Below are 27,962 nucleotides of genomic sequence, written 5' to 3' on the forward strand. Positions count from 1 at the left end.
GGAGTACAGTGAAATGCTTTGTTTTGCAGACAACCCGGTAAAATCATACAGCCGCCATCACCTGGGTAGTGCACAGCATCGCCACGTCTTGGCCCCGACAAAGCTACAACTCTGAAACTTGGTCTGTGTCTGTTTTTGTTTCTCTTTAAAGTTGCCCTGCTGATCAAGGTAGAATAAATCAGGAAGCATTTGTCAGAAATTGTCCCGCCCCCTCCCCTGACATCAGTCTGAAGAAGGGTCTCGACCCGAAACGTCGCCCATTCTTTCTCTCCGGAGATGCTGCCTGACCCGTTGAGTTACTCTGAGCAAAGAGGTCCTTCTGCAGTTGTACAGGGTCCTAGTGAGACTGCACCTGGAGTACTGTGTGCAGTTTTGGTCTCCAAATTTGAGGAAGGATATTCTTGTTATTGAGGGCGTGCAGCGTAGGTTTACTAGGTTAATTCCCGGAATGGCGGGACTGTCATATGTTGAAAGACTGGAGCGACTAGGCTTGTACACACTGGAATTTAGAAGGATGAGAGGGGATCTTATTGAAACGTATAAGATTATTAAGGGGCTGGACACGTTAGAGGCAGGAAACATGTTCCCAATGTTGGGGGGAGTCCAGAACAAGGGGCCACAGTTTAAGAATAAGGGGTAGGCCATTTAGAACTGAGATGAGGACAAACTTTTTCAGTCAGAGAGTTGTGAATCTGTGGAATTCTCTGTCTCAGAAGGCAGTGGAGGCCTATTCTCTGAATGCATTCAAGAGAGAGCTAGATAGAGCTCTTAAGGATAGCGGAGTCAGGGGTTACGGGGAGAAGGCAGGAACGGGGTACTGATTGAGAATGATCAGCCATGATCACATTGAATGGCGGTGCTGGCTCGAAGGGCCGAATGGCCTCCACCTGCATCCATTGTCTATTGTCCACCATTTTGTGTCTACCTAGCATTTGTCAGAATCCAGGTGAAAGGACAAGGCTCTTGGAGCAAGATGTGAATGTGGCTGGAAAGTGCCTCATTAATGGCTCTTACAATCTCTTAAAGACAGAGCAAACTGTACTTGATAACGTGTAGGGACCTGCAGATGCTGGTTTAAACCGAAGATAAACACAAAATGCTGAATAACTCAGCGGTCAGGCAGCATCTCTGGAGAGAATGGATGGGTGATGTTTCGGGTTAGGAGCCTCTTCAGACTGAAAGTAGGAGGTAGGGGGGTGGGGTGAAATGCTGAAGGCAGGAAAAGACTAGGACCAATCAGGTCCAGCAACAAATGACTTCAGGCAGGGTGGTGCCCTGGTGAGTTTGTTGTTGGCGAGGGAAGGTGTGATCTGAAGAGGGGTACAATGTGGTGAACTGCGGAGCTGGTTAAACGCTCTTGAGACTGCAGCTTCCCCTCCCAATGATGGGCCGCTGAGGGTTCCAACCAGCTGGGGTCATTGGTGGGCGAATCAGAGTGGTCCTGGCCTTTTCTCGTCTCCAGCTCTCTAACCCCCACCCCTCCCCCCACCACTTACTCTCAGTCCCAACACATCCTCATTCTTCGGAGATGCTGCGTGATCCATTGAGTTATTCCACCACTCTGTATCTATCCTTGATGACATCAAACTTGGTTCGGTCAGGATGCAGGTTGGACAATGTACAGGTGACCTTTACAAAGGCTACCTTTCTGACACTCACTGGACACTACAAGGATAGGACAGGTTTGGAGGGACATGGGCCAAACGTAGGCAGGTGAGTCTAGTGCAGATGGGACATGTTGGTCAGCGTGGGCAAGTTGGGCCGAAGGGCCTGTTTCCACGCTCTGTGACTCCAACTCCATGACACTCATTATACAATAATTAGCCCAGAGACACATTATGGTCGGTTTGGGTTCATTTCTCTCTTGTCTTCAAGTTGTGCATTTAAATTTGCTTCTGCATCAAACTGTTGTTTATGTTTGTAAAAAAGCGATTTGTTTTGTTACAAGAATGTTTCCTTCCCAAAAATTGTTTAAAATTGTTGTTTGGTGCCAGGGGAGACTTTGTAAACCCAGCCGAGCCAGTCAATCCCAGCGAGGATAATGAGATCAGTGTTTCCCTCGTGCTGCTGGATGGCAAACTCCTGTCCATTTATGGGCAGAAGGTGGTGGAAATCAGACAGACGCAAGCCGGGGGTGGGGTTACACACCATTTCCCTCCCCTTCAGTAAATAAACGTTGAGAATGAGAAGATGCTGCTCAGAGTTTGGGGTCTTTGTCAAGTTTTCTGATTGATTTGTACCTATTTGGGTTGACCTTCATCAAGAGGGAGCATCAGTAACATGGATAGACACACAATGCTGGAGCAACTCAGCGGGTCAGGCAGCATCTCTGGAGAGAAGGAATGGGTGACGTTTCGGGTCCAGACCCTTCTTCAGACAAAATGTAGTTATCAGTAACATGGATATTGTTACTACTGAGCACACACCCAGTGTTGTGTGTCTGGCGTGGGAGGGAGGGAGGGTTGTGGGTTGTGGGTGGGGGGGTGGTAAGGTGGGTGCCCTATGTCATTGCAAAGTTATCCCATTCTGTTGTATCCCCATCCTGTGAGGCAAAATGTAGTGTTTAGGAAGGAACTGCAGGTGCTGGCTTAAAGCGAAGAGAGACACAAAATGCTGGAGTAACTCAGCGGGACGGGCAGCATCTCTGGAGAGAAAGAATGGGTGACATTCCGGGTCCAGACCCTTCTTCAGACAATATGTAGTCTGCTTCAGCCGATTGCTACTACTCTGAAGAAGGGTCTCGAATAGTCTTCACAGTTACTCAACCAGACACAACTACATTTAAGGTAGCTCTTCTTCTCCAAGAAGCCCTTCTTGCCGAAGTCCCTACTCCGCCACCTCCAGTTTAAATCCCATTTGGAATATTTTGGAGGACCAATAAGCAAGCACGGTTCTGCTTCCAACACTGTTTCTTGCCAGATTTTGATCCATGAATATTCTCCATTTGAAGATTTCCAGCTCTGTCCCTGCTCTTTATCAGTTCCTAACTTGCCAACCAGACTGTGCAGGAAGGAACTGCAGATGCTGGTTTCAACCGAAGATGGACACGAAAAGCTGGAGTAACTCAGCGGGACAGGTAGCAAAATGTATAGGAAAAAATTAAAAACCTGCAGATGCTGGTTTAAATTGAAGGCAGCATCTCTGGAGAGAAGGAATGGGTGACGTTTCAGGTCGAGACCCTTCTTCAGACTAGGAGGTCTGACTGTGTTGTTATTCCAAAGACAGACACAAAATGCTGGAGTAGTTCAGGGAGTCAGACAACATCTCTGTGGCCTCACTCTCTGGGAGGAGGGTGGATTAGAGTGGGAGGGATATTCAGAAAGGCAACAGCTCAAAGCCAAACCTAAGTCGCAGTCAGCTGCCAATCCCTCTGAAACTGCAGTCTATGGAAGGAACTCATCAACACACACAGAATGCGCTGAGAGGAACCATTCAACAGGCAGAATGTCCTGGAAACTCTTCACTCAGTCCATGGAACATTGGATAAATAAAACAGCCTTGTGAGCACCAGTGAATTTATCCCCCAGAAGAAATGTTATTCTGTTTGGTTTACTGACAGTGTTTGTGTCAAAAAATTGTCAGACAAATCTCTCGATTTTTTTAAATGTTTTTTTACGTTCCTAACTTCCACAGTGGGTCTAACTTTGTGCCCTGCCAGAACCTGGTGATCCACCTAGTGCTGCTCCTGCTCCAGTGTAGGTAGACACCACGTGCTGGGGTAACTCAGCGGGACAGGCAGCATCTCTGGAGAGAAGGGATGGGTGACGTTTCGGGTCAAGACCCTTCATCAGACTAAGGGAACAGGAGCAAACAGCAGGAACTCAATGGGTCAAGCAGCATCTGCAGAGGCAAAGTAATAGTTGTAGTTTGGGACTCATTCATGGGCCCTGAAACATTGGCCACTCTTTTGCCTCCACAGATGCTGCTTGAGTTCCTTCTGCAGTTTGGTTTTTGCTCCAGATTCCAGCAACTACAACCTCTTGTGTATCTATTATGTGGTCTGCTTCCAACACTGTTTCTTGCCAGACATTGATCCATGAATATTCTCCATTTCCACAGGGGACCTTTACCCCACCCACCTACCCACAGACCTCCACCAGCGAGTCTTCGCCTCACCCGAGCTCCAGGCTCCGCTCCAGGCCCACAGCCTGCACGCTGCCGTTTCCCCCGCTAAAGATTCCCTCTCCCCTGACTCGCAGTCTGAGGAAGGGTCTGCACTCGAAACGCCACATATTCCTCTTCTCCAGAGACGCTGATTCACTCCAGCGTTTTGTGTCTGTCTCCAGTGTAAACCAACATCTGCAGTTCCTGCCTGCTCATTTGTCCCACTTCAGTGTAACAGACCCACGCTTTCATGGAAGAGGTTACACCTTAATTGGTACAGGTGTCAGAGGTTATGGGGAGAAGGCAGGAGATTGGGGTAAGGAGCGAGAGATAGATCAGCCATGATCAAATGGAGGAGTAGACTTGATGGGCCGAATGGCTTATTTCTACTCCTTGAACCTATGACCTTATTTTCGAGGATGCCTAACAACATCAGGCTAAGGGACTGTCGATGTAAACTAGCCTCTCGGCTAACTCAGGTACATTTACATTTGTTTGAATGCCAATTAATGTACATTGTCCCTTTTTCAAATAAATAATAATTATTATTATTACTTGCTATGACTGTGCTGCAATTCAGTCAAAAAAAGGAATTACTTAAATTAACAAAGTGCTTTTCATGACCTTAAGTTGCCACAGTGCTTAACAGCCAATGATGTTAGTTATTGTGGTAATTTTGGATGCTTGGCACAAAGTTTGCACACAACAAGTTCCCACAAGCAACTGATGATCAACAGATAATCAGTGTTTTTAGTCATGCAAATTGAGAGATCATCGTTAGTTTGGATGCAACAACATCGACATGTGTTTACAGAGTTTTGAAAATAACTGCAGATGCTGGTACAAATCGAAGGTGTCACAAAATGCTGGAGTAACTCAGCAGGTCAGGCAGCATGCAGGACAGTCGTCTGCAGAAACTGCAAACTAGAAGGCCATGAGACAAGGGACTGTAAAGAAAGTAAGAGCTGCAACCTGTGTGGGGAGGGAGGCCACCTTTACAGGGCCTGCCCAAAAAGAACAAGCATTTATGCACAGGCGATAAGAGGGGCCGCTGCCAGCATCCCCAGGGTGGACGAGATGCCTCCTACCACGGCAAAAGCCCAAATAGGAAAGGAGAGCAGGGGCGATGACAGCGCGACCACCTCGAGCCCCCAACCGCAGGACAGAGCCCCCCAGGCCTCTGCCCACGAGGGCGAGTCGATGGAAGAGGGGGAACAGGAAGAGGAGGATTGGAAGTTGGTACAGTCGAGGAAAACGTTGAAGGCTCTGCGCACAGAGAAAAAGCCGGAGGGAGCAAGCAAGCCCCAAAAAAGAGTCCTCTCCCAGGACGAGGCCAGCAACCTCTCCTCGTCGGAGGATGAGGCGACCGGGAGGCGCCGACAACGGAGGCAGAGGAAGAAAACGGGGGAGGAGGGTAAGAGGAAGAACATGTCTGTTGTCCCCCAGCCCCAGGAGAATGGGAGCAGTGCCAACGGGCCCCAGGAGCATGGGAGCAGTGCCAACGGGCCCCAGCCCCAGGAGACTGGGAGCAGTGCAGCGGCCAAGGGGCCCCAGCTCCGGGAAGCCGGGAGCGGCACAACGGCCAATGGGCCCCAGCTCCGGGGCACCGGGAGCAGTGCAGTGGCCAATGGGCCCCAGCTCCAGGAAACTGGGAGCAGTGCAGTGGCCAATGGGCCCCAGCTCCGGGAGACCGGGAGCAATGCAGTGGCCACGCCAGAAAATTCACCCTGTGCTGAGGAAGCCAACACCCAGTACCAGTACCTGTGCCAAAAAAATGTGCTGGAACTCAGCCAGATGATGTGCATGCGGGAGGAGAAGGACGGCCTGGAACTCTAAAGGACAATGGAGCCGAAACTGGCATCCTTAAACGTGCGCAGTGTGAAGAACACTGCGCGATGTGTCAATGCCTTGCAGTACCTGGCCAAGGTAAAGGCGGATGTGACTTTTTTACAAGAGTGTGGGCTGCCACACCTTCGCTGCTATCGGAGGTGGTCGCGATGGTGGCCCCACGGACTGTCGGTATGGTCGGGGGGCAATGATTGTCGTGCGTCCGGTCTGGGGATCTTGCTGAGGGGAGGGGGCTTCACCATCACTGAGGTAAGGGAGGTGGTGGGGGGGGCGTTTCTTGTTGTTGGATGTAATGTACCGTGGTTCTCCGCTCCGGCTGATTAATGTGTATGCCTCACCCAGGCGGAGCGAGCGGTTGGCCGTCCTCCAGCAGCTCCCACCGCTGTTGGCCACGTCTAGACCGCTCGTTCTGGCCGGTGACTTCAACTGCATCATCGATGCGGCTGGACGATCCGGCAGTGCCAACCACAGACTGGACGGCACCTCCAAACTCCTGGTGGAGACGGCCAAAGATGCAAAGCTGCGCGACCCCTTCAGTGACCCTGCAGGCGGGGCCCAGCCGCGGTTCACCTGGTCAGGACCGAACGGTTCAGCCCAGTCCCGGATAGACTTCCTCTTCACATCGAGGGCCGTCACGGTCAGACACGCCGACCTCGCGCCGGTGTTCTTCTCTGACCACTGCCTCCTTCAGGCCACCTGTCACCTACAGGAGGACCGGAAGGCGGGCAGAGGGACGTGGAAGTTAAACGTGGAGCTGTTGACCCCGGAGAACGTTGAGGAGCTAAAGAGGGACTACGCATGTTGGAGAACTGTGAGGCCCCTCTTTGACTCCCCGACACTCTGGTGGGAGGCAACAAAGGAGAACATCAAGAAGTTCTTCGTCTCCAAAGGTGTTCAGAGAGCAAGACAGGGTAAGAGGGAATTGTGTCAACTCCAGACAGATTTGCAGCAACTGCTCCTTCTGCAGAGGAGAGGGGTGGATGTGAGGGAGGAACTGAGAGAGTTGAAGGGCCGGCAAGCTCGGCTCTTTACCTCTGAATCCTCCAAGATCATCTTCCGGTCTAGGGTCCGCCATGTTGAGCAGGATGAGACGTGCTCACGTTTCTTCTTCCATAAGGTTCACAGGGGGAGCTCTGTGATCAAAAGCCTGAGGGAGGAGGACGGCTCGGTAACATCCTCGCAGACAGACATGCTAAAGATCTGCAGATCCTTTTATAAGGATCTGTACGATGTAAAGACCACAGACAGCACCGCCTCCCAGAACTTCCTGTCCTCCATCACGGAAGTCTTGGACGACAGCAAGCGGGAGAGTCTGGACCAACCACTGACCCTGGAGGAGCCGACTGGCTCCATCCGTTCCTTTGACTCGAGTAAAACTCCCGGAGGCGATGGCTTACCGGCAGAGTTGTACTCGGCTCTGTGGGACTGGGTGGGCCCGGACCTGCTGGAAGTGTACAACGACATACTTCTAGCCGGCAGCATGTCAGACTCTATGAGGAAGGGCAGCATCACCCTGATCTACAAGCAGAAGGGGGCGATGAATGACATAAGGAATTGGAGACCCATCACATTGTTAAATGTAGACTACAAGATCCTGTCTAAGGCCATCGCCAACCGGGTCAAGTCTGCTCTGGGACAGGTGATCCACCCGGACCAAACCTGTGCTGTACCTGGCAGGAAAATCTCAGACAGCCTGGTGCTGCTGAGAGATACCATTGCCAACGTGCAGGACAGACGGGTGGATGCCTGCCTGGTCAGCTTGGACCAGGAGAAGGCCTTCGACAGGATATCGCACACGTACATGAGGGACGTGCTCTCCAAAATGGGCTTTGGGGAGGGAATCAGGAAGTGGATACAACTGCTCTACTCCGATATCTGTAGTGCAGTCCAAATTAATGGGTGGGAATCAGACAGCTTCCCCGTCAGGTCTGGAGTCAGGCAGGGTTGCCCTCTCTCCCCTGTCTTGTTCGTCTGTTGCATTGAACCCTTTGCCGAATCCATCAGGAAGGATGCGAGCATAAGAGGAGTGACATTGCCAGGCAGTGGGGGCACTCAGGTCAAGGCCTCCCTGTACATGGACGATGTCGCCGTCTTCTGCTCGGATCCAGGGTCGGTCCGCAGACTGATCAGCGTCTGCGACCAGTTTGAGTTGGCCACGGGGGCCAGGGTAAACCGCAGGAAGAGCGAGGCCATGCTCTTTGGCAACTGGCCCGACCGATCTTCCATCCCCTTCACCATCAAGCCTGACTTCCTGAAGGTGCTGGGGATCTGGTTCGGGAAGGCTGAGGCGTGTAACAAGAATTGGCTGGAGCGGATAGCCAGGGTGGGGAAGAAGCTGGAGCTGTGGAAGCAGCGCTCCCTCTCCATCACGGGGAAAAACCTGGTCATCAGGTGTGAGGTGCTCTCGGGGCTGCTGTACTTGGCGCAAGTGTGGCCCGTCCCTCCCTCCTACGCCACGGGGATCACCCGGGCCGTCTTCCGCTTCATCTGGGGGTCGGCGATGGACCGGGTGCGACGAGCCACAATGCACAAGTCGGCAGACAACGGGGGTAAAGGCGTGCCCAACGTCGCCCTCATTCTGATGGCCACCTTCGTGTGTGGCTGCATCAGGCAGAGCATAGAGCCAAGGCACGTGGGCACCAAATGCCACTACCTGCTGAGGTTCTACCTGTCCCCGGTGTTGCGAAGGATGGGCCTGGCGCAGATGCCACGCAATGTGCCAGTCAGCTGGACATTGCCGAACCATCTGTCGTTTGTGGACAGGTTCTTCCGGACCAACACCTTTGACCACAAATCCATCGGGCAGTGGTCAGCACGGAACGTCCTGCAGGCACTGCAGGGGAATGACTCCATGGATCCTGTGGCGTGGTTCCCAGAGCAGACTGCCCAGCTTGTCTGGCAAAATGCCTCATCGCCAGAACTAACCAACAAGCACCAAGACCTGGCTTGGCTGGCGGTGAGGGGAGCCCTCTCAGTCAGATCCTTCCTGCACCGCCGGAACCTCACTACCAGCGCACGCTGCCCTCGGGACGGCTGCTACGGAGAGGAGACGGTGGCCCACCTCTTCACAGAGTGTGGATTTGCCAAGAGAGTCTGGAGAGGTCTGCAGGGGTCCCTGTCACGATTCATTCCGAGCAGCTCCGTCACAGAGGACTCTGTGATCTACGGACTGTTCCCAGGGACGCATTCGGAGACTGACATCGAGTGCTGCTGGAAGGTCATCAACTCGGTGAAAGACGCTCTTTGGTCTGCCCGATCCTTGTTGACCTCCCAGCGGAGCGAGCTGTCCGTCAAGGAATGTTGCCGACTGGCCCGCTGCAGACTGCAGGAGTACGTGCTGAGGGATGCACTGAAGCTCGGTGCAGCCAACGCTAAGGCCCTGTGGGGGAGGAGCACAGTCTAGGGTCCTTCCGCTGCTGGACATGGGGGGCAGGGTGTGGTGGAGAGAGACGCCCCTCCAAATAAGGGATACTGGGTAAATGTCTAAATGTAAGTAAATGTCTAAGTGAATGTCTGTACCAAATGTAACCTCCGGAAATGTCGGATGGGCTTGTTTAAGAATATGTTTTGTGAATGATATTTATTATTTGAATAAAGTATTTTTTGATTAAAAAAAAAAAAAAAGGTCAGGCAGCATCTAGGAGAGAAGGAATGGGTTCAATGGTCTGAAGAAGGGTCTCGACCCGAAACGTCACCCATTCCTTCTCTCCCAGATGCTGCCTGACCTGCTGAGTTACTCCAGCATTTTGTAATACCACTAATTTTGGTGTCATCTGCAAATTTTCAAACCATTCCAACTACATTCTCATTCAAATTATAAATTTAAGACAACTCTTTCATCTCAGGAATTAGCTTGGTGAATCATCTTTGGATTGCTTCCAATGCTACTCCATCATTTTATAAGTAAGGGGACCAAAACTGTGTAAAGTGCTCAACAACTTGTACAACTGTAACAAAATGTCACTATTTCTTAAATTCCAAACTCTGCAAAACAAAAGCCTATATACTCTCTGGCTTCTTAACTGAAGTGAAGGTGGTTGTGTAAGAGTGAAGATGGTTGTAAAAGATTGGAGCAGGATCTGGATCGATTGACCAGGTGGGCTGAGGAATGGTTGATGGAATTTAATACAGAGAATTGTGAGGTGTTGCATTTTGGGGTGTCTAACAAGGGCAGGAACTACACAGTGAATGGTAGGCCTCTGGGGAGTGTTGTAGAGCAGAGGGATATAGGAGTGCAGGTGCATGGTTCCTTGACGTTCGAGTCGCAGGTAAATAAGGTGGTCAAAAAAGCTTTGGCACATTGACCTTCATCAGTCAAAGTGTAGAGTATAGAAGTTGGGAGGTCATGTGGCAGTTGTATAAGATGTTGGTGAGACTGCATTTAGAATATTGTGTTCAGTTCTGGGTACCATGTTTTTGGAAAGATATTGTCAAGCTTGAAAGGGTTCAGAGAAGATTTACGAGGATGTTGCCAGGACTAGAGGGTGTGAGCTGTAGGGAGAGGTTGAGTAGGCTGGGTCTCTATTCCTTGGAGCGCAGGAGGATGAGGGGTGATCTTATAGAGGTGTACAAAATCATGAGAGGAATAGATCGGGTAGATGCACAGAGTCTCTTGCCCAAAGTTGGGGAATTGAGGACAAGAGGACATAGGTTCAAGGTGAAGGTGAAAAGATTTAATAGGAATCTGAGGGGTAACTTTTTCACACAATGGGTGGTGGGTGTATGGAACAAGCTGCCAGACGAGGTAGGTGAGGCTGGGACTATCCCAATGTTTTAGAAACAGTTGGACAGTTACATGAATAGGACCGGTTTGGAGGGATATGGACCAAATGCAGGCAGGTGGAGCTAGTGGAGCTGGGACATGTTGGCCAGTATGGGCAAGTTGGGCCGAAGGGCCTGTTTCCACACTGTATCACTCTATGACTCTAACCTTGTATTTACAGAGTTGTAATTATAATTACAGCAAAATACCCAAGACATTTTCGAGGGAATTTCATCAGACAAAATTTGACACTCTGCCATTAAGGAGAATATTGGAGTGGGTGACCAGAAGCTTGGGCAGTGAGGTTGGTTTTTAGAAGAAAACAATAGATTGCTGGAATCTGGAACAAAAAAACCCAGAATTCTGGAAAAACTCAGTGGGTCAAGCAGCATCTGTGGAGGCATTTACTGGATTTTAACTTTCACTAAACATTATTCCCTTAATCATGTATCTGTGGACGGCTCACGTATTATAATCATGTAATGTCTTTCCGCTGACTGGTTAGCACGCAAGTACATACATCACTGTACCTCGGTACACGTGATAATAAGCTAAACTCAACGGTAAGTCAACATTTCTGGCTGAGACCCTGCATGAGGACAGAGAGGGATAAGGAAATATTGGCATAATGTAACAATACTTGTTGGTAGGAGACTGGTGGCATATCGCTGACCAGCCTCTGCCCCACCACCCACCACTGTTCACGTTGTCAATCTTTCCTCTCTCCTCCCAGTTCTCAACCTAAACCAGACCTTTGGGGAGTTTTAGGAAAGAAAACTGAAGATGCTGGTTTAAATCAAAGGTAGACACGGCACGGTGGCGCAGTGGTAGAGTTGCTGCCTTACAGCGAATGCAGCGCCGGAGACTCGGGTTCGATCCTGACTACGGGCGCTGTCTGTACGGAGTTTGTACGTTCTCCCCGTGACCTGCGTGGGTTTTCTCCGAGATCTTCGGCTTCCTCCCACACTCCAAAGACGTACAGGTTTGTAGGTTAATTGACTGGGTAAATGTAAAAATTGTCTCTAGCGTGTGTAGGATAGTGTTAATGTGCGGGGATCGCTGGGCGGCGCGGACCGGTGGGCCGAAGGGGCTGTTTCCACGCTGTATCTCTAAATCTAAAAAATCTAGACACAAAATGCTGGAGTAACACAGCGGGTCAGGCAGCATCTCTGGAGAGAAGGAATGGGTGATGTTTCGGGTCGAGACCCTTCATCAGACTGATGTCAGGGGAGGGGGCGGGACCGGCAGGTCCTGACATCACCCCCTGCCCTGACATCGGTCTGAAGAAGGGTCTCGACCCGAAGCGTCAGCCATTCCTTCTCTCGCGAGATGCTGCCTGACCCGCTGAGTTACTCCAGCATTTTGTGATACCTGTGGAGAGGTTTAATGTGTATCTTAAAGAATCAAATGAAGACAGAACAATTCATAAGTTACAGGAGCAGAATTAGGACATTCAGCCCATCAAGTCTACTCCGCCATTCAATCATGGCTGATCTAACTTTCTTTCTCATCCCCATTCTCCTGCCTTCTCCCCATAACCCCTGACACCTGTTCTAATCTGGACTCTGTCAATCTCCACCTTAAAAATATTAATTGACTTGACCTCTACAGCCGTCTGTGGCAATGAATTCCACCGATTCACCACCCTCTGACCAAAGAAATTCCTCCTCATCTCCTTTCTGAAGGTACGTCCTTTTATTCTGAGGTTGTGATATCTGGTCCTAGACTCTCGCACTAGTGGAAACATAAAACAGAAGTTGTTCACAGGAGCTGAGAGCAAAGGTGGATGAAAGTACGAGCACTAAGAGTGGAAGTGATGAGTATAAGGTGCAAAATTATAAATAACACAGACATCCTGGAGTGCTGTAAGACTGAAGGAGGTGGCAAAGGGCAAGGCAGTGGGGCAATGAGGAGGTTAAATCTGAGGTGGTGACTTCAGATTACTGTGTGTATTCACAAAATGCTGGAGTAACTCAGCAAGTGAGGCAGCGTCTCAGGAGAGAAGGAATGGGCGACGTTTCGGGTCGAGACCTTTCTTCAGATGACTGTGTGAGTTGACAAGCTGAGTCAAGAGTGTTTTTATTGTCATGTGTCCCAGATAGAACAATGAAATTCTTACTTGCTGCAGCACAACAGAATATGTCAACATAGTACACTGTAAATAATATAATAAAGAAAAAAAGTTCAGCAAAGTACAGCCAGCAAAGTCGCTTATCTTTTTTTTTCACTTTTTAATTTAATTTTAATTTCAAGTTTGCGAGTACCTCGTTGTGTGTTGTGACTGTTGGCAGACCAATTTCCCTCCGGGGGGTGAATAAAGTTCTATCGTATCGTATCGTATTTGCACTCCGAAGCCTAGACTTGCTAAGGCAGTGCAGGAGAATTTCAGTGAGAGGAGAATGTCCTCTCGCAGTGCCTGTACTGAGTGTGTGTAACCGAGTGGGAATGTGTGTGTGTTGAGCTGCTGGAGTGGCCACAGCAATGCTGGGTGTGCTTGTAGTGAGTGAGCCAGCTCAGTGTGGGGGCTGTGCTGAGACCTGGTGCCGCTTGGAGCTGCTGTGAGAGGGATCCAGGACTCTTATTGTGACACAGCGGCTCCCTCAGCCCCTTCCTCGCTCATCCATACTCGCTGCCGTTTGACAACAACAGACTAGCAGCGGCGCCGAGCAGCGGGAGAGAGAGAGTGTGAGAGGGAGGGAGGGAGAGAGAGAGAGGGGGAGGGAGAGAGAGAGGGGGAGGGAGAGAGAGAGAGAGAGAGAGAGGGGGGGGGGGAGGGGAGAGGGAGAGAGAGAGAAGGGGGTGATCCCGGGCTGCCTTCGAGGTTCGGGTTGAGGATTGTCCCCGGGGGGGCTGAGCTGAGCTGAGGTGGGGGCGGCGGGACGAGGAGGAGGAGGAGGAGGAGCAGGGACGCCGCCGCCGCCGCGTTGTGGCCGAGCCCGGGGCCCCGGTCATGGGCCACGGGAGGAGGAGGAGGCCGAGGCCGCGCACAGCGAGCAACATGAGGCGGCTCGCCAGCGGCGCTCCAGGTACGTGCGGCTTGTGCAGTCAATGGGGAGGGGAACAGGTGAGGGAACAGGCGGGCCTTTGATCACGGCACGGGCGGGCCGGCCGGCGGGCGGCTACATTGTATCGGCGGGGCCGGCGGCTACATTGTATCGGCGGGGCCGGCGGCTACATTGTATCGGCGCGGAGTCGGCTACATTGTATCGGTGCGGGCGGGCGGCTACGCTGTATCGCCGCTGCGGGGTCGGCAACATTGTATCGGTGCGGCCGGGCCCGTTACTTTGTTGCCGTCTTGTTAACGCTTTGTCTGCCGCCTGTCTGTCTGGGCCGGGCCGGGTTGGAGACCCGTGTGAGCGGATTGTGCCGCCGCCAGTAACATCCACCCCCTGCCCCATCCACACCCCCCCTGCCCCATCCACACCCCCCCTGCCCCATCCACACCCCCCCCCCCCCGCTCACCTCACTCACTGCCCGCCGGAGCCACTGCTCATCTAGTCAGCTATTGAAGGCAACAAAGAAAAATATAGATAGATATGTAGATGGATGTAGTGTGTGTGCGAGAGTGTGTGTGTGGGTCAGTGAGTGTGGGTGTGTGAGTTTGTCTGTGTGCCTGTGTGTGTGTGTGAGAAAGTGTGTGTGTGCCTGTGAGTGTGCCTGTGAGTGTGTGTGTGTGCGAGTGTGTGTGCGTGTGCGAGAGTGTGTGTATGTGTGCGAGAGTGTGTGTGCGTGTGCGAGAGTGTGTGAGTGAGTGTGTGTGTGTGTATGTGTGAGTGAGTGTGTGTGCGAGTGTGTGTGTGTGAGAGAGAGTGTGTGTGAGAGTGTGTGTGTGTGAGAGCCAGTGTGTGTGCCTGTGCGTGTGTGTGCGGCCGGGTCCGGCTTCATCGGTTCCCGGTCTGGCGAGAGTGAGGGGGGGGGGGGGTGAGTGATTGACGCGGGATCAGACCACTGGGCGGCGGGTTAATGCAGTCGGGCCGCGGGGGTGGCCAATGGGCGCAGGGAGTGGGTGGGGGCGGGAGTTGTGTGGGTGGAAGTTGGGGGGTGGGGGGGAAGTTGTGGGTAAGGGGCGGGAGCTGGGAGGGGGGGAGTTGTCATCCGGCTGTGGCCAGTGCCCCATCTGATGAGGGGGGGGTGTCCGTCCACTCCCTCCCCCTCTCCCGGTGCCCACAGGTGGCGTACACTGAGGGATGGAGCGGTGGAGGAAAGAGGGGGGGGGGTGTAGATTCTCTCCCCCTCTCCCTTCCCCGGCCGCTGGAGGTTGTGAGTCACGGTGAGTAGGTGAGGGTTGTGAGGGGGACCACTCCCTCTCCTCACTCCATCCATGCGGTGAGGTCCCCCCTCAGCTGTGCAGGTAGACTGCCACTGGTTTGTACACAGCACAATCCCAGTACATGAAGTGCAGGGACACTGATTTAGAGAAGAAAAGAAGAGGAACAGCAGATGCTGGTTTAAACCGAAGATAGACACAAAAAGTTGGAGTAACTCAGCGGGACAGGCAGCATCTGAAGAATGGTCTCGATCCAAAATGTCACCCATTCCTTCTCCCCAGAGATGGTGCCTGCCCCAGAAAAGAAGGGGGTGGGGTGGCTTTTCTGAAGTGTAAAGACTCCTTAGCATAGTATTTTTCTGTCCGTGCAAGAAATACTGAGGCAGCCAGCTCTCCAGGAATAATCCATCCAATGGTCTTTGACACAGTCGTATTCACTTGGTACTGAACTGGGGATGCCGACCCTGAACACGGATTCACAAAGGGGAAGAACTGCAGACACATTAGAATTGTGGCTTGGACAGGGTGGTGGTGAGGGGGGGGGGGAGGGTGGTGAGGGGGGGGCAGTGAGATCTTGGAGTGGGAGGTGAACGCCCAAAGCTTGGGTCTCGGTGGAGGGATTTGAGCTGAATGGTGTGAATTTTGGACGAGTGTAGATGAGAAATGCACTTTGAGAAGGAAGTATGTTTCATCAGCTTATGGTATCACAAAATGCCAGAGGAACTCAACGAGTCAGGCAGTATCTCTGGAGAAAAGGAATAGGTGACGTTTTTTTGGGTCGAGATCCTTGGTTTGAAGTAGGGTCTAGACCTGAAATGTCACCTATTCCTTTTCTCCAGAGATGCTGCCTGGCCCACTGAGTTACTCCACCAGTTTGTGTCTACCTTTGTTCTAAATCAGCATCTGCAGTTCCTTCCTACACCTTCAGGTGTTATGTACCACATGGGAAAGAGTTTGGGTAGGGGGCCATGCCACAGCACACATCAACCAATTTCAGTCATAGGGTGATACAGTGTGGAAACAGGCCCTTCGGCCCAACTCGCCCACACCGGCCAACAATGTCCCAGGTACCCTAGTCCCACTTGCCTGCGCTTGGTCCATAACCCTCCAAACCTGTCCTATCCATGTACCTGTCCAACTGTTTCCTAAACGATGGGATAGTCCCAGCCTCAACTACCTCCTCTGGCAGCTCGTTCCGTACACCCATGTGTGAAAAAGTTACCCCTCGGATTCCTATTAAATCTTTTCCCCTTCACCTTGAACCTATGTCCTCTGGTCCTGGAGGACATAGGTTCAAGGTTCAGTGTTGTGGGTGTGTGTGGTGAGAGGTCTGTGGAAGATTTGGATCAGGTGCAAAGTGAAGAGCCAACGCTTGCTATTGAGGGCGTGCAGCGTAGGTTTACTAGGTTAATTCCCGGAATGGCGGGACTGTCGTATGTTGAAAGACTGGATCGACTAGGCTTGTATACACTGGAATTTAGAAGGATGAGAGGAGATCTTATTGAAACGAATAAGATTATTAAGGGGTTGGACATGTTAGAGGCAGGAAACATGTTCCCAATGTTGGGGGAGTCCAGAACAAGGGGCCACCGTTTAAGAATAAGGGGTAGGCCATTTAGAACTGAGATGAGGAAAAACTTTTTCAGTCAGAGAGTTGTGAATCTGTGGAATTCTCTGCCTCAGAAGGCAGTGGAGGCCAATTCTCTGAATGCATTCAAGAGAGAGCTGGATAGAGCTCTTAAGGACAGCAGAGTCAGGGGGTATGGGGAGAAGGCAGGAACGGGGTACTGATTGAGAATGATCAGCCATGATCACATTGAATGGCGGTGCTGGCTCGAAGGGCCGAATGGCCTCCTCCTGCACCTATGGTCTATTGTCTGTAACGCTGATTTATACAAGTTCTCCACAGACTGTCTGACCCTTGTAACCTGTCCACCAGACTGACGTCTCACCATGAGGCACGCCCTCAGCTACCATATTGCAATACTTATACTTATTATGACCTGATACCAGTTAATAATGTGGTTCCAACAGCCCACAACCTTTAACAGAACCTTGGATGCAGTATAGGAGGGCTTCTGTACTGTTGAATGATTTTCCCTCCTTACTGTACTGAACTGTTCCAGCATTGGCTGTCTGATGTGGTTGGCAAACAGCAAGTTCTGCCGATGAGGGCAGGAAGTGGCAAATGGACATGGCTTTGCCCACCCGTACATCTACATGCCAAATGGAGTTCGATGTGGCGAAGTGTGGCATTAGCTTCTTTGCGCACAAGAAAGACAAATGTTAATACTTTTTATTTAATGAAAAACCTGAAGGTGCAGAGGAACAAACATTCCAAAATGATCTGAGGTTTCAGAATGCAAAGTAATAAAGCCGTACCATGTTGCACACAGACTTGGTCAGACCCCTATTTGGAGTGGGTGTGTTCAACATTTGAGGGGTTATGTGGAGAATGGGGTTGAGAGGGAAAGATGGATCAGCCATGATTGAATGGCACAGTAGACTCGATGGGCCGAATGGCCTAGTTCTGACCCTAGAACCTATGAATTTTGGCCACCACAACCACTAGATATACAATGCAGAGTCACTAAAGTTAATCTAGATTTTAATGGATAATGTAGATGGGGCATTTATTCACAAAATGCTGGAGTAACTCAGCAGGTCAGGCAGCATCGCGGGCGAGAAGGAATGGGTGACATTTCGGGTCGAGACCCTTCATGTTGGTTGGACTGGACCAGTTGGCCAAAGGGCCTGTTTCCATGTTGTATGACTATGATTCTTGATTAAGTACAGGTTTCAGAGGTTATGGGGAGAAGGCAGGAGAATGGGGTGAGGAGGGAGATCAGCCACGATTGAATGGCGGAGTAGACTTGATGGGCCGAATGGCCTAATTCTACTCCTATTCCATATGACCTTATCACCTGTCACAGAGGCAGGCAGTCAAGGTGTAGTTTTTGACAATCACATGACAGTTTTTGTGAACGATGCATTTAAACCTTATTGGACATCTTTTCCTTGTAGAAATGCTGTATATAAATAGGCAGTGATTCTACTGTAATGTTGAAAATAATAATCAAAGCATTTGCTGGGGTAAACGGATAAATTATTTTCTCTGGTGGTGGAATCCGTAATTAATTACAGGCGAGGCACAGAAACCTACAGGTGCTGGGATCTGGAGCAGAAAAGAAACTGCTGAAGGAACTCGGCAAGCCAAGCAGTATTTGGAAATGAAACTGGGAAGCACTTTTTTTCACGAAAGCATTTCTGGAATTGTGACTTACAGAAGACTGGATGACTGGCCCTAAAGCCTCAAATTCTCTCCCTAGTCATTCTTGCTCTTTACTCCCCTCCCCCCCCCCCCCCCCCCCCCCTCCCCCACTCTAATAGACAATAGGTGCAGGAGGAGGCCATTCAGCCCTTCGAGCCAGCACCGCCATTCAATGTGATCATGGCTGATCATTCTCAATCAGTACCCCGTTCCTGCCTTCTCCCCCATACCCCCTGACTCCGCTATCCTTAAGAGCTCTATCCAGCTCTCTCTTGAATGCATTCAGAGAATTGGCCTCCACTGCCCTCTGAGGCAGAGAATTCCACAGATTCACAACTCTCTGACTGAAAAAGTTTCTCCTCATCTCAGTTCTAAATGGCCTACCCCTTATTCTTAAACTGTGGCCCCTTGTTCTGGACTCCCCCAACATTGGGAACATGTTTCCTGCCTCGAACGTGTCCAACCCCTTAATAATCTTATACGTTTCGATAAGATCTCCTCTCATCCTTCTAAATTCCAGGGTATACAAGCCTAGTCGCTCCAGTCTTCTCTCCTCCACCTCTTCTCTCCCTCTGACATGTTCTATTAAAAAGCCCATTCATTAACTAGAAGGTCACAAAATGCTGGAGTAACTCGGGCCTTTTCTCCACAGATGCTGCCTGAGCCGCTGAGTTACTCCAGCATTTTGTGTCCATGTTTGGTGCAAACTAGCATCTGCAGTTTCTTCCAGCTCCATCCATGGAGTAAGTGTTCCTCCTGTTCTGACATCTACTTGTAGATCCAGTGCCATGTTTTCTTGGGTAATATTCTGACAAAGTGCCTGGGGATATTTTAACCACGTTTAAGGCTGTATGTAAATACAATTCACATTATCGGAAGTTTGATGACCACGTTGTAATGCCGAGTTGTTAGTTCGGAGACAGTTGGCACTTGCTGAGAGAAATTTAAGCAATGGCAATCAAAGGTTTTTGGAACTTTATGAAATTAAATGAAACATTTCGAAGTGTGTTCTGTTGTTGTCAGTGTGATTATGCAGTTGTCAGTTTAGTTTAGAGATACAGCGTGGAAACAGGCCCTTCGGCCCACCGGGTCCGCGCCGACCAGCGATCCCCGTGTTTGGTGTTGGTTTATGATTGTGTGTGTCATTGCATTTTTATTGATTATTCTTATTGGTCTTATTGTTGAACTGCGGGTAATTTTTCATTTCACTGCACATTTATGTGTATGTGACAAATAAATTGACTATTGACTAAGATCGGAAGGAAGCATGCAGGTACAGCAGGCAGTGAAGAAAGCCAATGGAATGTTGGCCTTCATAACAAGGGGAGTTGAGTATAGGAGCAAAGAGGTCCTTCTGCAGTTGTACAGGGCCCTAGTGAGACTGCACCTGGAGTACTGGTGTGCAGTTTTGGTCTCCAAATTTGAGGAAGGATATTCCTGCTATTGAGGGCGTGCAGCGTAGGTTTACTAGGTTAATTTCCGGAATGGCGGGACTGTCATATGTTGAAAGACTGGAGCGACTAGGCTTGTATACACTGGAATTTAGAAGCATGAGAGGGGATCTTATCGAAACGTATAAGATTATTAAGGGGTTGGACACGTTAGAGGCAGGAAACATGTTCCCAATGTTGGGGGGAGTCCAGAACAAGGGGCCACAGTTTAAGAATAAGGGGTAGGCCATTTAGAACGGAGATGAGGAAAAACTTTTTCAGTCAGAGAGTTGTGAATATGTGGAATTCTCTGCCTCAGAAGGCGGTGGAGGCCAATTCTCTGAATGCATTCAAGAGAGAGCTGGATAGAGCTCTTAAGGATAGCGGAGTCAGGGGGTATGGGGAGAAGGCAGGAACGGGGTACTGATTGAGAATGATCAGCCATGATCACATTGAATGGTGGTGCTGGCTCGAAGGGCAGAATGGCCTCCTCCTGCACCTATTGTCTATTGTCTTAACACTATCCTACACCCACTAGGGACAATTTTTACATTTCCCAAGCCAATTGAGTGTGGGAGGAAACCGAAGATCTCGGAGAAAACCCACGCAGGTCATTCTGCCAACAACATCTCAACCATTGCCGTAGTTTGCGAACTGCTGCTTCATTTGTGATCATGATTATAATCTCTAACTTGTGGGGAGAGACCGTGCAGTTTGTCTCCACCTCACCACCCTGCCCGCCCCATGTGCGAGTGATATATTCGCTGCTCTGCAGATGTTTCTAACATGCTGTAATGTTGGTTTCATGGCAATGATTCGTCCCTGGGGTACCCTCCTGTAACAGCCAACGTTCCCCTGGGTGCAGTTCACGACTGCCTTCCAATGTCGGAGCTAAGAGGATGTACTTCATCTGTGAAGCCAACAAGCGGGTTTTGACGTTCACTATTTCATTCGGCCCCTCAATTCTACTCCGCCATTAGCAATCACGGCTAGACACAAAAAAGCTGGAGTAACTCAGCGGGACAGGCAGCATCTCTGGAGAGAAGGAATGGGTGACGTTTCGTGTCAAGACCCTTCTTCCTTCTTCGTCTGAAGGGTCTTGACCCGAAATGTCACCCATTCCTTCTCTCCAGAGATGCTGCCCGCCCTGGTGAGTTACTCCAGCTTTTCGTGTCTGTCTTCAGTTTAAACCAGCATCCGCAGTTCCTTCTTACCTACTTTCCCTCTCAACCCCACTCCCCTGCCTTCTCATAAACCCTGGAGTTATTCCACTGTATCTTGTTTTTAGATTTAGATTTTTTAGATTTAGAAATACAGCGCGGAAACAGGCCCTTCGGCCCACCGGGTCCGCGCCGCCCAGCGATCCCCGCACATTAACACTATCCTACACACACTGGGGACAATTTTTACATTTGCCCAACCAATTGACCTACATACCTGTACGTCTTTGGAGTGTGGGAGGAAACCGAAGATCTCGGAGAAAACCCACGCAGGTCACGGGGAGAAGGTACAAACTCCGTACAGACGGCGCCCGTAGTCAGGATCGTACCCGAATCTCCGGCGCTGCATTCGCTGTAAGGCAGCAGCTCTACCGCTGCGCCACCGTGCCACACTTTTCCACTCAGACGATGCATGGTTGGTGGATTGGGGTGTAATTTGTACACGTGCTCCTGGAATAGACCCCTTTGAATCTGACCAAATTCTTGCCCCCAGATTCTAGAATGAAGACATCTAGTAGAAACAAGGACTGGTCATTCGGCCCAATCGTTGACCGATATGTACAGGGGGGGGGGCTTCATGGTTCACGGCAGGGTGATCGGTTGCATTATCCCCAGCCGACCTTCCCCGATGGGAAATTGTACCTTTCCAACCCTCAACGTCAGTAAGAAATGAATAAAGCCAAAGCTATAGGTATGTTTAATGTTTAATTAAGGGCGTCACTGTGGAGCAGAGGGAGAGTTGCTGCCTCACAGTACCAGAGACCCAGGATAGATCCTGACTAAGGATGCTCTCTGTAAGGAGTGTGTACGTTCTCCCTGTGACCTGCGTATTTTTTCCTCCATTCACACTCCAAAGACGTACAGGTTTGTAGGTTAATTGGCTCGGTAAAATTGTCCCTCGTGTGTGTAGGGCTGTGTCAGTGTGCGGGGACCGCTGGGCGGTGTGGACCTGGGCTGGCCAAGGGGTCTGTTTCCGTGCTGTATCTCTAAACTAAACCAGAGCCAAAGCCGAGGCTCTGTGGGGGAGGGCCACAGTCCAGGGTCCTTCTGCTGCTGGACATGGGGGGCAGGGTGTGGTGGAAACGCCCCTCGAAATAAGATTATTATGGGGTTGGACACGTTAGAGGCAGGAAACATGTTCCCAATGTTGGGGGAGTCCAGAACAAGGGGCTACAGTTTAAGAATAAGGGGTAGGCCATTTAGAACTGAGATGAGGAAAAACTTTTTCAGTCAGAGAGTTGTGAATCTGTGGAATTCTCTGCCTCAGAAGGCAGTGGAGGCCAATTCTCTGAATGCATTCAAGAGAGAGCTGGATAGAGCTCTTAAGGATAGCGGAGTCAGGGGGTATGGGGAGAAGGCAGGAACGGGGTACTGATTGAGAATGATCAGCCATGATCACATTGAATGGCGGTGCTGGCTCGAATTATGTCTATTGTCTATAAGGGAAGGGATTCCACGCCAGTGGGCCACACCACACGAGTGGCAAGGGCACGAGATGCAACACCTGTCCCTTTACCTCCCCCCTCAACTCCATCCAAGGACCCAAACAGTCTTTCCAGGTGAGACAGAGTTTCACCTGCACCTCCTCCAACCTCATCTATTGCATCCGCTGCTCCAGATGTCAACTTATGTACATCGGCGAGACCAAGCGCAGGCTCGGCGATTGCTTCGCTCAACACCTGCGCTCGGTCCGAGTTGGCCAATCTAATCTCCCGATGGCCGAGCATTTCAACTCCCACTCCCAGTCTGACCTTTCTGTCATGGGCCTCCTCCAGTGCCATAGTGAGGCCCACCGGAAATTGGAGGAACAGCACCTCATATTTCGCCTGGGTAGCTTGCAGCCCAGTGGTATGAACATTGACTTCTCCAACTTTAGATAGTTCCTCTGTCCCTCTCTTCCCCTCCCCCTTCCCAGATCTCCCTCTATCTTCCTGTCTCCACCTATATCCTTCCTTTGTCCCGCCCCCCTGACATCAGTCTGAAGAAGGGTCTCGACCCGAAATGTCACCCATTCCTTCTCTCCTGAGATGCTGCCTGACCTGCTGAGTTACTCCAGCATTTTGTGAATAAATACCAGGAGTGAAGTTGATCTGTCAAGTCAAAAAACACAAAATACATGAAATTAAAGTGATGAGTGGAAAGGATTGGGGGTGTGCAAAGATTGGGCGGGGGCGGGGTGGGGGGCAGTCAGTCTACCCCAGGACAGAAGGGGGAGGAGTTGTACTACAGTTAGTCGAACCAAGGATCTGCAGATGCTGGTGTACAAAATAACACGTAGAATTCTGGAGTAACTCAGAGGCTCAGGCAGCATCACTGGAGAACTTGGATGGGTGATGTTTCGTGTCAGTACCCTTCTTCAGGCTGATTGTGATGGTGGATGGGGAGGCCAGAGGGGGGCGGGGGGGGAGCAGGATAAAGCTAGGCAGGGAATAGGTGAGCACAAACCAAGGTTTTTTGTTGTTGGATATGCAGGTTTGTATTTGGTTTTGAGACACAGTGTGGAAACAGGCCTTTCAGCCCGTTGAGTCGACACAGCCCAGCAGTTCCATCCTACACCCTGAGAACAATTTACAGAAGCCAATTAACCGATAAACCTGCATGTCTTTGTAATGTAGGAGGAAACCGGAACACCCGGAGAAAACCCACATGGCCCAGGGAGTACAAACAAAAACTCCGTACAAACAGCACCCGTAGTCAGGGTCAAACCTGGGTCTCTGGCGCCGTGAGGCAGCAACTCTACCGCTGCGCCACCGTGCCGCACGAAATGGTTGGATACTTTAGCATTTAGTACCTGGCAAATCAGGGTTGGGTTTCACCTTTCAACTGGCACCCCCTGCTCTTCCCAACCCGTGTTGCCTAACCCCATGTTGTAAAGGTGTCGGGGGTAATGGGGGGGGGGGGGGAAGAAGGCTGGAGAATGGGGTTGAGAGGGAAAGATAGATCATATAAGATTATTAAGGGGTTGGACACGCTAGAGGCAGGAAACATGTTCCCAATGTTGGGGGAGTCCAGAACCAGGGGCCACAGTTTAAGAATAAGGGGTAGGCCATTTAGAACGGAGATGAGGAAAAACTTTTTCACTCGAAGAGAGTTGTAAATCTGTGGAATTCTCTGCCTCAGAAGGCAGTGGAGGCCAATTCTCTGGATGCTTTCAAGAGAGAGCTGGATAGAGCTCTTAAGGATAGCGGAGTCAGGGGGTATGGGGAGAAGGCAGGAACGGGGTAGTGATTGAGAATGATCATCCATGATCACATTAAATGGTGGTGCTGGCTCGAAGGGCCGAATGGCCTCCTCCTGCACCTACTGTCTATTGTCTATTGTCAGCCATGTTTGGACTGGCGGCGTGAACTCGATGGACCAATTCTGTTCCGGGAACTAATGAACCTATGAGCTTGCTTCAGGTCCAATAAGGTCCATGTTTCAGTGTCTCTCCATCTGTTGATCCATGGCATTATTCTTCCCTGTGGTTTCTTTGTGCCCTACAAGTAGGGTTGCCAACTTCCTCACTCCCAAATAAGGGACAAAGGGTGATGTCACCGCCCCGCGCCCCACATGACCTCACCCAGCCAGCGGCCACGTGCTCCCGCTCCACCAATGGCGGACGCCATTGGTGGAGCGGGAGCACGTGGCCGCTGGCTGGGTGAGGTCACGTGGGGCGCGGGGTGGTGACGTCGCCCTTTGTCCCTTATTTGGGAGTGAGGAAGTTGGCAACCCTACTAATACGGGACAAGGGCGGTCCCGTACGGAACAAACTAATTTAGCCCAACATACGGGATGTCCCGGCTAATACGGGACAGTTGGCAACCCTACCCACAATATCGTCTCTTTGCCACTCGAAGCAGCTTGCAGACAGTTGCTATTGAGTTTCGTTACTGAACCATTAGAGCGAGTGCCGTCATTTGTCACATCTTATATAGTAGATTACATCCCTTAAATACCTCTCCTGCTTTATGCCCCATCTGAAAACCATCCTCACCTGTACTAAATGTATCAGGCAACTGAGATAGATATGTGTGAGAGTATAGCTGCGATAAGCCTTGGGATATTTCAATTTATTAAAACTTTAAAACAAACCAAAATGCTAGAACGACTCAGCAGGTCAGGCAGTGTGCGTCAAGAGAGAAACCGTAAATGCCTCTCTGTTGATGTATTGATTGATCTATTGATTATTTCTTAGACATTCCCTTGGTTTTGTTCTGGATTTCTAACATCTGCATTTCCTTCTTTTCGTTTCTGTAAATTAAAGTTGGTTTAGTTGACTGTATTTATGTCCAGTATTTGGGATACATTTCTGGATACTTGGCTGAGTACCTTCATAAGGAGCAGAATTAGGCCATTCGGCCCATCGAGTCTACTCCAACATTCAATCACGGCTGATCTATTTTTCCCTTTCAACCCCGTTCTGCCTTCTCCCCATAACCTTTAATGCCCTTACTAATTGAGAACCTGTCAATCTTTGCTTTAAAAATACCCAATGGCTTGGCCTCCACAGCCGTCTGTGGCGATGAATTCCACAGATTCACCACCCTCTGGCTAAAGAAGTTCCTCCTCATCTCCTTTCTAAAGGAACGTCCTTTTATTCTGAGGCTGAGCCCTCTGGCCCGAGACTCCCCCACTAGTGGAAACATCCTCTCCACGTCCATTCAATCTAGGACATTCATTATTCAATGAGATCCCCTCTGTTATGTATTTGTACTAGAATCGGACTCAGAATGAAACTTGGAACACACAAGTATTTAAACGTGCTGTTGTCATGTTATCGCTATCTTGAGTCTCCCTCGCGCAAGTCATTCAATATGCATATCATATTCTTACACACAATACTCCTCCCCCTTTAACTTGGAGGCAGGTAACACAATTTCATCCTCACTGTATATGATCTTTTACACAAATCCATACTCTGTGACACCAAAACGTATGAAATTTATTTTCCAAAACTTAGCTTGTACAAGTGACTTCTTGTTCCCTACTAAATCAACTAACCTCGGTTTACAACTTTATAGACAATAGACAATAGGTGCAGGAGGAGGCCATTCGGCCCTTCGAGCCAGCACCGCCATTCAACGTGATCATGGCTGATCATTCTCAATCAGTACCCCGTTCCTGCCTTCTCCCCATACCCCCTGACTCCGCTATTCTTAAGAGCTCTATCTAGCTCTCTCTTGAATGCATTCAGAGAATTGGCCCCCACTGCCTTCTGAGGCAGAGAATTCCACAGATTCACAACTCTCTGACTGAAAAAGTTTTTCCTCATCTCAGTTCTAAATGGCCTACCCCTTATTCTTAATTTGTGGCCCCTTGTTCTGGACTCCCCCAACATTGGGAACATGTTTCCTGCCTCTAACGTGTCCAACCCCTTAATAATCTTATACGTTTCGATAAGATTATAAGAACTTTAAACCGGTCTTGGATATATTCTTTAGTGAGAATATTCCTCTTCTCTTATGTATAATAAATGTAATGTAACTCACAAAACAAAGTGATCTGTGATCCCAGGTGCAATGTGTAAAACCACAATGTGTATATAATTGAATAATACACTGTTCTCCAAATAGTATTATGAAAATCGTCTTACAATTAGATTCATCATAACACCATATATCAAAACCTGTAATATTACCAATGGATTTTCTTTAAATCAACTACACACATACCCTTGTCTAAAGTCACATATCAAACAATAGACCTGCGTATCGTAACTAAAATGTGTGACAAACGAAATACATGACACATTGTTTTGTGTATATGTAGGTTCACTTATAAAGAACAAAATCATCAAATATTTTAGGTGTTCTTGTAGTTCTATTAGACGTGCGTGTATCTGTCTGTGTTGGATTTTTCTTGTGTTCTGAAATATCGGGCTCTGGTTGTGATGTTGTTATCACTGGATGAAAGGTCTGTTACTCTCTGAAGTGCTTTCAGGATCTACACCATCTGGGGTGCCTTCAGGATCTACCCTTACGATTGGAGTTGGCACAACTATCAGTGGTTCCATGCTTGGTTGAGCCAACGACTCTTCCCTCACTCAACTGTACATTGTACGGGACTTCACTGATGACTTCTGCCATCACTCCGTAAAGTCAAGTGGGACCGGATGTAAAGTTCTTGACCATGACATGATCATTCACATCCAAGACTGGCTTCTTGCTTCCTCGACCTGCTGCCTGTTTCATTGAGGCTTGCTTCCTTCGAACAGTTTTGCTGAGATCGGGTCGCAGACTGTCAAGTTTAGTGTGGATCTTTCGTCTGAACATCAGTTCACTGGGTGACTTTCCAGTCGATCCTTGAGGTGTGACTCGGTACGTCAGCAAGAACTTCTGGATCTTTAGTTCCAGGTCTGATCCTTTTCCTTTCTCCACACCCGCTTTCACCGTCTGTACCCCTCTTTCTGCTCGTCCATTGCTGGACGGGTGCTTGGGCGATGTTTGAATGTGGCAGATGTTGGTGCGGCTGAGGAACTTGGCAAATTCTTCAGACACAAACTGCGTACCGTTGTCTGTGACCACCCATGATAACCCATGAGTTGCAAACAACCGCCTCAGGGCAATCACTGTTGCCGCTGCTGTTGCCTGTTTCACCCGCATGGCTTCAGTCTATTTGCTGTGAGCATCGACCACAATCAGCACCTCCGCATTGTCGAGGCTGGCATAGTCACAGTGAATTCTACTCCACGGTCTCTCAGGGAACTCCCATGGATGTATTGGGGCTGCAACAGGACTATGCTGACTCTGCTGACAGCTTGGATAACTTCTCACTTGTTGTTCCAACTCGTTGTTGATTCCTGGCCACCAGCCGTATGATCTTGCCAACGCCTTCATTTTCACAATGCCAGGGTGCGTGCTATGAAGTTCTTCAAGGATTCTAGTCCTCATCTCCAGATTATCTGGGAAGACCACTCGTGGTCCCCACAGGATTATGTCATCCTCCACTGACAGCTCTTCTTTCTTGCTGGCAAAGGGCTTTACTTCTTCTGGAAGATTCCTTGCTCTTGGCCACCCTTCCATGTCCTTCTTGGTGGCCCTCTTCACTTCCTGTGCATCAACAGGGCGTGTGTCCAGAT

At 49.9% G+C, this 27,962-nt stretch overlaps 1 protein-coding gene across 4 annotated transcripts in view; it reads left to right on the forward strand.

Moving 5' to 3' along the window:
- The first annotated feature begins 13,548 nt into the window (after nucleotides 1–13,548).
- bcl9l (bcl9 like) overlaps nucleotides 13,549–27,962 on the forward strand; it is a 157,062-nt gene continuing 142,648 nt past the window's right edge. For all 4 annotated transcript variants that reach the window (XM_078426559.1, XM_078426556.1, XM_078426555.1 and 1 more), the window contains exon 1: nucleotides 13,549–13,740. The gene's annotated coding sequence lies outside the window, so the exon portion shown is untranslated. The remainder of the gene's footprint in view (nucleotides 13,741–27,962) is intronic.

Source organism: Rhinoraja longicauda, chromosome 32 (genome assembly GCF_053455715.1).
Source record: "Rhinoraja longicauda isolate Sanriku21f chromosome 32, sRhiLon1.1, whole genome shotgun sequence".
In the NCBI taxonomy this organism is placed as follows: domain Eukaryota; kingdom Metazoa; phylum Chordata; class Chondrichthyes; order Rajiformes; family Arhynchobatidae; genus Rhinoraja; species Rhinoraja longicauda.